Below are 10952 nucleotides of genomic sequence, written 5' to 3' on the forward strand. Positions count from 1 at the left end.
GGCGTTTCATCTCTCTCAGCTCCCCGGTAAACCAGGGAGCCAGTCGAGATCTAGGCCGGGTCAGAGGCCGCAAGGGCACGACTCGGTCTAATGCAGCGGCGGCAGTTGTCTCCCAAGCCGCCGCCTGATTTTCCGCCGAGTCATGGACCAGATCCTCCGGATAAGGCCCAAGCTCCGTCAGGAACCTCTCTGGGTCCATGCTGAACTTCCCAAAGCCTGGGTTGGAGCATGTGTCCTGGGCCATGTGAAGCCTAGTTTTTTTTCCTTTTGCCCATCTCTCAAGGCGAACGATTGGGTGTTCCTGTGTATGTTGATGTTGGAGATCCTGTAGATAGAAAGACAAGGGATGTCTCAAATATTCAGATAGGAAATTGGAAAGATGATGAATGGCCACCAGAGCAGATAATCCAGGTATATGGTCCTGCAACGTGGGCGCCGGATGGAATGTGGGGATACCGGACACCTATTTATATGCTTAACAGGATAATTAGACTGCAAGCAGTTTTGGAAATCATCACGAATGAAACCAGCTCATCCCTTTTGGCGTTGGTAAGAACTGATACTCAACTCTGCACTGCTGTATACCAAAATAGATTAGCTCTGGATTACCTATTGGCTCGGGAAGGTGGGGTCTGTGGAAAATTCAACCTTAGCAATTGTTGTCTCCATATTGATGACAGTGGCAAGGTCATTGAAGAAATCACAGACAGAATGCGCAAGTTGGCTCATGTCCCTGTCCAAACATGGACAGGTGCACTGGATGTTGGAGGATGGTTTTCGGGTGTGTTTGATAATTGGAAAAGAATCCTGTTTATTGTGGTTTTGGCCTTAGGAGGGTTGTTGTGCTTACCATGTCTTATTCTGCTTATTCAAAGAATTGTTCGATCCACTATATCTGGATTGACTTTTGCTGCTACTCCTGTTTTTAACGATCAACCTGCTAAAGCTATGGTTTTAAGACCTTTTACCTTCTGATTATACACCCCTTTTCCAGGGTTCTTAGTGCCTATTCGGCTTTTATATTAAAAAGGGAGGAGTGAAGGGATTTTATTGTGCTTATGATTTTAGTATGTTTAAGTTTGACATTAGCAGCTATTTTATATATAGTAACCATTTTATATTGATACTTATAGTGTTATCATGTAATTATTGTTTTGTTATTTTGTAATCATTATTTTGTAGTCAATTGCCTGAGCAGATGTTTTATGTATATTGGAAAAGTATAAGCTTCATGTTAAACATACAGGAGATTGCTTACATGAAAAGAGCACGGTAAGGGGAGGGGGAAAAGGAGTTACAGATGGAGCCTGGGTTGCTGTGTATGAGTCATCATCTAGGAATTATTTTTTGTTCCATCTTATGCCTGGTACCAAGACCTGATCTTTTTGTTCTGGAAAGCTATAAAAGGTGGAAGACATCTTTCCTGGTTGTTGCCTTCATTCCTTTACCAGCCACGAAGAGGAATCAGGCAACCCCTCTCTGTTTTGATCAAAATAAAGTTGTAATTCTTTGCTGAAACCTCGGCTCAGGAGTTTCTTTGGATCTTTTAAATTCCCAAGTAATGCTGGGGCAATTGTGAGGCTAAGTGGAAAACCTTACAGCTGGTATCTGGGGGATTACCTGTACTTATTATGGAATTTCTCTATCAAGTGATCTGCCTTAACATTATGGGCTTTTGTCCATCTAGCCTCTGACATCGGGTAACCCTTCCACTGGATTAGGTACTGCAACTTCCCCTTGTGGATCCTAGAGTCAAGGATCCGGTTGACTTCATAATGTGTCTCCCCGCCCACTATTATCAGACCGGGGGCTTCTTTCTCAAGTGGCCTCATTCTAGAACCCTGACACGGTTTCAGCACGCTGCAGTGGAACACCGGGTGTACTTTATCCAGTATTCTGGACAACCTTAACTCTGTTGTAACTGGATTGATGACTTTTACAATGGGAAATGGCCCTACGTACTTCGGACATAGCTTTTTGCAAGGTTGTTTCAACTTTAGATATTTTGTAGACAGATACATTTTATCTCCTACATGGAATATTCCTTGGGGACCTCAACTTTTATCTGCTTGTTTTTTCTGGCTCATTGTTGCTTTGTCTAAAGCTTTCTTCATGTTGCTCCAGACACCCTGGAATGAGTTTACCCACTCAGCTAAAGTGCCCAAGGAGGGAGGCTCCTGAGGGCATTCTGGCATAGGTGCGAATTCTAGCCCTGTGGCTATTTTAAAAGGAGTTAAACCTGTGCTACTGTGTACTGTGTTATTATATGCCACCTCAGCGAATGGCAGGAGTCCTGCCCAGTTAGACTGCTGATAGTTCACATAGCAACGCAAATTCTGTTCCACCATTGCATTGGCTCATTCTGCGGCCCCATTCGTACTCGGATGAAAAGCTGAACTAAGCCCCTGGGATGACCCAATCATCCTTATAAACTCCCACCAGAACCTAGCAGTGAACTGGACCCCTCGGTCTGATATGATGCACTTGGGCACCCCATGCAGTCAGTAAATGTGCTGCAGAAACATCTTTGCTAGCTTCTGGGCTGAGGGGAGTCCAGGGCATGCAATGAAATGGGCTTGATTGGAAAATAGGTTCACGACAGTCCAAATCATGGTGTTCCCCCCACTCTCAGGTAGCTCCATAATGAAGTCCATGGCTATCTCCTCCCAGGGTCTGGTCAGAGCGTCACCCTGCTGCAGCAACTCCAGGCTCTTCCCTGGCATTCTCTTGCTGGCTGCACACACAGCACAGCTTTTCATGTAATCCACAATGTCCTTTTTCATTTTTGACCACCAGAACTGATGGTTGCTTAGATGCAAAGTCTTTAGAAAAACAAATTGGCCAGCTTGCTTGGCGTCATGGCTATGCTGCAAAACTTGCAGCCGCAAGCTGTCTGGGACATACAGCTTGTCCCCCTTCCACGGCAACCCCTCCCTCAGGGTTAGTTCTCTTTGATGACCCCAAACCACACGTCAGTTTGTAGCTCCTGTTTTAGATGCTGGGCAAAAGCTTTGGTAGGAGGTGAGCTCCTTTTCTTCTCTTGCCACCTGGTGGTGGCTTGCACCGCTTGTTGCTTCGTAGGGATGATGGAGTTCACCCCCTCCTCTCAGTTACTCTTATACTGAGGCATGCGGGACAAGGCGTCCGCCAGGAAATCCCCCCCCCGGGATGTACTTCAACTCAAAGTCAAACCGGTTGAAATACTGAGCTCACTGGACTTCCTTGTGGGAAAGTTTGCGGGGTGGTGGTGTTTCAAAGCCTTCAAGTTTTTATGGTCAGTCCACACCTCGAACAGGATTTTACTCTCCTCCAGGAATTGCCTCTAAGTTAAAAGTGCCCACCATACTGCAAAGGCTTCCTTTTCCCACACAGCCCACTGTCTCTCGGTCTCATTCAGTTTTTGGGACGTGTATGTGCATGGTTGCAGATTCCCCTCCTGGTTTCGCTGGAGGAGGACTGCTCCCACGGCCACATCACTGGCGTCCGCTTGAATTACAAACAGCTCCTCTGGGTTTGGGTGTTTTAAAGCTGGCTCAGCCACGAACAGCCTCTTCAATTTTTAAAATGCCGCTTGGCACTCCATCGTCCAGTTCAAGGGCTGGTTTGGCCCGGGCTTCTCTCCCCCTCCTCCTGTTTTCAATAGTCCTGTGATGGACAGGGCAATCTTGGTGAAGGAGGGGATGAATTGCCTGTAAAAGTTTACGAACTCCAAGAAGCTCTGTTGCTGCTTGCAGGTCCGAGGGGCTTGCCATTCCAAAATAGATTTCACTTTCTCTGGGTCCATCTCCACCCCCTTGCACGACACTCTGTAGCCCAGGTAATGTAGGCTGGTTTTGCAAAACTTGCATTTTGACAGTTTGGCACATAGCTTAGTGTCCAAAAGTTTTTTCAGCACCCGTCGCACCAGTTTCATGTGTTCATCCATTGTCTTGGAGTAGATGAGGATGTCTTCTAGATACAACAAACCCCCCTTGTAGAGATGCTCATACAGCACCTCATTTATGAGCTGCATGAATACGGCTAGGGCCCCCTGTAGCCCAAAAGGCATCACCTTGAATTGGTGGCTCCCTAGGGGGTGGTTGAAAGCAGTTTTCCACTCATCACCTTCCTTGATTCTCACTCGATAGTATGCTTCGAACAGGTCTAATTTTGTGAAGACCTTCCCCTTGGCTAAGTGTCCCAACATGTCTTTCATAAGGGGGAGTGGGTACATGTTTTCCACGCACACTCCATTAATTCAACGAAAATCAATGCACAATCTCAGCGACCCATCTTCTCTTTGAATAGCACCAGGGCTGCCAGTCAGGATTTTGCTGCTTGGATAACCCCCCTCACCAAATTCTTATCGATGTAGTCCCTCAGCTCCCTCAGCTCCCTCGGAGTCATGGCATACATTTTCGGCTTTGGAAGTTTTGCTCCAGGCTGAATCTCAATGGCACAGTCTGTGGGGCAGTGAGGGGGCAGCACATCACACTCCTTCTCAGTGAACACCTCCATGAGGTCTCAGTATTCTCTTGGGATGGTCTGCTGCTCCTCCCCCTGCTCTGTCGTGGCCTTGCTGCATTCAGGGTTTCGCTTTTTCTTTCTCTCCGGTATGGACACGCCCTTCTTTTCCCCTAGGAGGTCAGGGCTCCTCCTTTTCATTACTACTCGTTTCATGGTTTTTTCCCAATGGGCCTTGAGGCTTCACTTAGCTAGCCAGGGCAATCCCAAAATTACCGCCTTGGCCATTTTTGGGGCAACCACAAACCAAATAGTCTCTTGGTGGTCCCCTAACCTCAGGTTCACTGGTTCAGTCAAGTAGGAGGCAGCTAGACACTCCCCCCCCCACCAGGGAGCCCTCAACCTGCTCAAATTTCATGGGCTGCCTTAGCTTCCTCACTCACAACTCTAGTTTCTGCACTGTTTGCAGGCTGATTAGGCATTGGGTGCACCCTAAGTCTATTAGGGCCTTTACCACCCCTCTCACCCCCAAGCGGGGTGCTACAATGTCCACTTGGGTTGCAAGGGGACTGACAGGTCCACTCACCATGGGGTCGTCTTCTCCTTCACTGTCGCTCTCGTAGAGGTTCAGTTTCAAAACCTCTTTGGCCAGAGTTCCCTCCCCTTCACTTTCAGGGGGAGAGACCTCAACGACCTGGCGAGCCACATGCGGCTTTTCTTTCCCTTTGCTTGGTGACTTTTTGGGTTTTGGAGGATGCAGGGCCACAGGTGCTGCTCTGGGTGCCGGAGCAGGATACATCGCAGCTCAGTGGCCTTCCTCACCGCAACGGAAGCAAAAGCCGGGAGCACTTCTTGGGGCTTTGACGGGCGCAGGAGATGGAATAGCCAGTTGCTTTCAACCCAGAGCACGCTTCTCCTGGCTCTTCTTCGGGGGGGGGGGTGTCTCAAACCTTCTGCGTCCCTTGTACTCCATCAGGTCCAACTCCACATTCATCACCAGTTGGCACCAGTTGTTGAACCAGTCCAGTATCTGTCTAGGCAAGCACATGTGGTACAACTCGCGGTTCAAGCCATCTCTGAAGTAGTGGGTCAGGAATTGCTCTGGCCAATGCCTCAGTCTCCTTGCGAGTCTCCTGAATTCTCTGATGTACTCTGCCACGGACCTGCTCCCTTGCCTTATGTTGCAAACCTCAGCCTCCGTGCGTCAGGTCTGTTTGGTATCACCAAATCAGGCACTGAACTCTCCCAAAAAAGCATCAGGGTCTCCCAGCTAAGGAGCTTCCTCGTCGTGGAGAGCCATCACCCATTCGGCTGCTTCTCCTTTGAGATTGGCCACGATTGCATCCACACGGGCCTCATCATCAGCATACATTGCGCCATGCCAGTCCAGGTGTGACCACACCTGGTTCAGGAAAAACACTAGCTTCTCTGGGACTGGGTCAAAAATAGCTCTGAGTAGTGGGGGTTGTGGGGCCTCGGGGCTACCCAATATCCTGGAGGCCACCCCACTCCATAAGGGAACATCCACGGCTGGGCCCCAAACATCAGCTGCTGCAGCTGTCAACACTGTGACAAACAGAACTTCATTGCCACATATTAGTTTAGAGATTTTAGCTAAAGGAAGAAGGGTGGGAAGGTGTAGTTTTCAGTTTGCCAAAACAACTTCTGTGTGTGAGAATCAAGGTCAATGCTGATAACATTTTGGTGGGCTAAAGTGCTAGGAAGAGAGCCCGCATTTTGAAATAATTGTTGAATGTGATTTATGACAGCAATTTGGGGTGGGATGTGGAGGTGAGAGACAGATAAAGGTGGTGATCAGAAAACTGTCCCTCTGTCCCTCCTAACGTGTGCCCCTTCTCTCTGCATCTATCTCCCCCTTCACATCACCATAGCGATGTGAAAGTGCGTAGCTCTGTGTGACCTTGCTTGTCTGATAACAGCTCGCACCAACAATATGTTATTGCCCACTTTTCCCTCTTTCTGGCCTCTTGCTTTCTATCCTTAAGCATTGGTAAGGAGATTAACCAATGAAGTGCTATTGCTAGGCTGTTGCCATGTTAAACCTTTTCCTGCTTGTAATACTGTATATAAAGAATAAACTGCTGCGTGTGAGCAGCCATTATTTGCACCCTGCAATGACTGAGCACTGATTACTACATCTGGCGCCCGTACAACAGGGACGTTTGGGACCCCTCCGGGAAGCAGCAGCAACCAACATACTTACCATCGTCTGGAATAGACCCCTAAGTGCACTTTCGTCTCACGAGACCCCTCAGTGGTGAGTATGGTCTGCAAGCTATCTCAGCCCCAGCAGAAACATGTACAGGAGCTCAGATTCCTGCTACACAAGTCAGGTGTGGGAACGCTTGATGCTGACATAAGGAAGCTGGTGGAGGAGATAGGGAAACACTGCCCTTGGTATCCGGAGCATGGAATTCTTAGGTTACGAGATTGGGAAAAGATAGGGCATACTTTACATCTTGAACCCCGGGCTTCAGTACAGATTTTAATTCAATGGTATCAGTGCCGTCTGGCAGTGGAAAAATATGGCTCAGATGCTTCAGAAGGGCAGCAATTAACTACCAGCCCCCCTTCTGATTACAACCAAGTAAAACCTCTCCCTCCTGAAGCATCTTTAATTGGATTTCCAGCTTCTTCTGAAGAGGCTAATTCTTTTGCTTCTTCTCAGACCTCATACACAGAAAATATTAGAGAAACTATCTTGAAGTAGAAAAAATAATAAGGGGAATCTTCAGAGTAATTTAAAGACATAAATTAACTCAAAATGCACTCCTCTGCAATGCATTTTGAACAATTGGAATGTTTTGAAACTTCATGTAGCTGTTAAGTTTAACCCTGTCAGACAATGTCTTTGTGTTGAAGTGTAATGTGTTTTGTGTGTATATATATGTGTGTGTGTGTGTGTGTGTGTGTGTGTGTGTGTGTGTGGCCACCCAGAACATTATGCTTGGGCTTGGAATGGTGAGAAAAATAGGAGATGATAAAGGGCCCTATATAAAAACCACATGTTTGGTTGTAATCAGCTCTTGATTTTTCTCGCTTCTTGCAGGACAAGTCATATGTTTAAATAAATGTTGTTTTAACAGTATTTGTGTATATATGTTTGTCTATGTTGTTCTGTGTTATTTCCAAGACTTGGAAGAGGGTCAAACCCTCTCTGATAACAACAATACAAATAGGCCTTATTAAAGAATAAATGGTTTGCCTGGAGAAAGTATGAAATGAAATATTTGTATGTGGAATTGTTTATGCATTGGAATTGTTTAGAATGGAAGTGAATGAGTTCATTTGGTGATACCTAAGTGTGTGTGTTAGCCCTCAAACCCCACCCCCCACCCACTTTCTCCCAGGCTGTGAAAGAAATAATGAACTGTAGATGTTATTGTTGTAAAAGTAATTGAAAAGTAATAGTAAGTGTTTGCATGAGAAGAGTTTTATGAAGGATGTGGGAGAAGAGTTTTATGGATGATGCATATGTAGGAGAGATTGAAGGGGGAAGGAAGGAAGGAAGGAGAGAGAGACAGAAAGAAGAAGGGGGGAGCTGTTCGTTTGAAACTTTTTTTCCTCTGCTTAGAATTGCGATTTGAGAAGGGTGGAACAGAGGGGAAATTTGATACCCACTCTTGCTGCGTAGATGGGTGATATTTTAATTGGAGCACCAAAGATACAATCTAATTGGCTTTCAGAAATACAACATGATTTACGTCTTTATGGAATGCAAGTTGCCCCAGAAAAAATACAGTTGCATTCTCCCTATCTTCATTTAAAGCATACAATGTTGCAATCTTATTTTGCCCCAGCTTTTCCTCGTTTGAGCCTACCCAAAGTTATTTCCTTGGTCAATTTACAGCAATTGTTAGGCATCCTAACTTGGGTTTGCCCGTATTTATCTTTACCTACAAATTTGCTCAGTCCATTATTTGATTTATTGACCAAAGGAAAACAACCTGAAAATTTCATTGTAGTTCCATCTGCAGCACTTGCCACAGTGGAACAAATTAATGACATCTTGAATACTCAATTTGTGGACAGAATTCCACATAAAAATTGTCAGTTAACACTTTTGATTTTTCCTACTAATAAATTACCTACAGGAGTATTAGCTGTGATAAAAGTACAAAAAATATATTGTATTGAATGACTTTATTTACCCCACACCCCATCCCAAAATGTTGTATTTTTTATCCAGGTGGTTGCTGAAATAATAACCTTAGGACGCACACGAGCTTGCCGTCAAAATGGAACTGATTTAATTAATATTGTTTTTTCTATTCCAAAATCTGATTTTCAATTTTATTTTCAGGATAACTTATCTCTTCAGTATATAGGCTGTATTTCATGTCATCTGCCTAAAGATCCCTGACTTGCTTGTTTAATGACTTTTTCCTTTCCTGTCCATCTACTGCTTTCTCCTTCTCCCTTGCCACAAGCTCCTACTGTCTTTTCCAATGGAGGGAGAACGAGAGGACCTAAAAAGTGTCCTACACTGCAATACAGTCCTCACCACAATGCTCAGAATTAGCTGCTGCTATCTTGGCTTTTCACACCTTTTCTCAACAGTCTTTTAACTTAATCTCTGACTCTCATTATGTGTGCCAACTTATTTTTAATTTTCCAGGTGCTTACATCACACCCAGGATTGACCCCAATCTTATGACTTTGTTTTTCCCTTGACAGAAGCTGCTACAAGATATTTTATTTTTCATATGCGCAGTCACTCTTTCCTTCCTGGGCCTATTTTTTTTTTTATGTCTTCCTAATCCCCGTGTTTTTGCCTCTAATCAACTATGGCAAATGGATGTTACCCATATTCTCTTTTTAGCTCCCTGGAAATGTATTCATTTATCTATTGATACCTATTCAGGAACAATTTAGGCCATGCTTCAAGGAGGAGAAACAGCTGCACATGTTGTTTCTCATCTTTTTTCGGCCATTACAGCCTTGGGTAAGCCCTCTTCCTTAAAAACTGATAATGGGCCAGCCTATTCTTCAGTGGCCTTTTTGCAATTCTGTACAACCTGGAATATTGTTTTTACTCATGGCCTTCTCTATAATTCCACGGGTCAAGCCATCGTGGAATGTGCTAATTGGTCCTTTAAGAACTGCCTTCACAAACAAATAAAAAAGGACGGATTTAGAGTACCCAATTTGTCATGGGTAACACAACAAAAAAAAAGTATTATTTACATTACACCAATTGAATATTTCCATTCAAAATTCGACCACTTATCAGAGACACTTTCAACAGAAAACAAGCTTGCTTCCGCCTCTGGTATATTATTGGGCATTACCAGACAAAGCATGGTTGGGACCAGTCCCTGGATCCAGCCCCAGAAATGGCCAAGGTGACTCTACAGATGACACAGCAACAAATCCGATCTGACATGCCAGTTGGCCAGTGACATGGGGAGATGTAAAAAACTTGAACGCCAAAGCACAGGCAGTGCGACAACAGCAACAAGTAGAGCAAATCCCCAGAACCTGTGTGCTACCATTTTTGCGGTTTTAACTGCAAATTCCATAGCCATCATTTATTTGTGTCTAATTGTTAACATCTGCCCTTTGACAACAGCAACTGTCATCCCACCCAAACAATCATTTGAGCAACGAATGAAGCAAAATCTATGGGTGCAGCTGGCTAACATCACACAAAATAATGTCTTTTGCTTATCTGAAATGTATGACATGAAAAATTTGCTTTCTATATGTTTAGTCTGTTTGTACCCCTTCTGCAGTAATTCAAAACTTCACTGGCTTGAGCAGAATTTTATTCAATGGGAACTTTAACTATAAAGCTATATCTAGATGGGGGGGTTACTGCTTATTATCCACCCCCTGATGCTATTGCTTTGCATACCCCGGTGGTAGCTATCCCTGCAAATATAACATGTGCAAAAATAGTTAATTGTACTTCTTCAAGTAAAAAACCTCGCTATCATCGCATTAGCTCACCTGTTTTAAACTGCACAGCTTTTGAAGAGACTTTCTTTCATTATGGACATATTTGGCTACTGCAAGGATGGTTTTTTACATGTGGTCAAGAAACTTTTAATTATATTCCTGCTAATATTAGTGAAGTGCAGTGTTGCTTCAGCCGGCTGATTCCTGTTTTGCTTTCCAAACAACAAGTTTACTCAAACCGTTCTCGACGTGGGGTCACGCTAGACAGCACTTGTGACTCTGAGACAACGTTACTTAATAAGGCAGAATATGTGGCACTGACTATGTCTTTAGTGGGTGTGCCAGGACTTGCTATTCATGCCCACCTCAACATTAATGCTACTTCTTCAGCTATGTCAGCAATCAACCATGAGCTGCAAGATTTGAGAAAAGCTATTTTGTAAAATCACGCTGCTATTGATTATTTGCTTCTGCGCCAACATTTGGGTTGTGAAAGTTTTGAGGGAATGTGTTGTTTTAATATTTCTGATAATTCACGAACCATTCAGCACCAAATTGATATTTTACACAATTTGGCCTCTGATTTG

This window comes from Protobothrops mucrosquamatus, unplaced genomic scaffold (assembly GCF_001527695.2).
Source record: "Protobothrops mucrosquamatus isolate PMUCROS unplaced genomic scaffold, P.Mucros_1.0 scaffold2766, whole genome shotgun sequence".
Lineage (NCBI taxonomy): Eukaryota > Metazoa > Chordata > Lepidosauria > Squamata > Viperidae > Protobothrops > Protobothrops mucrosquamatus.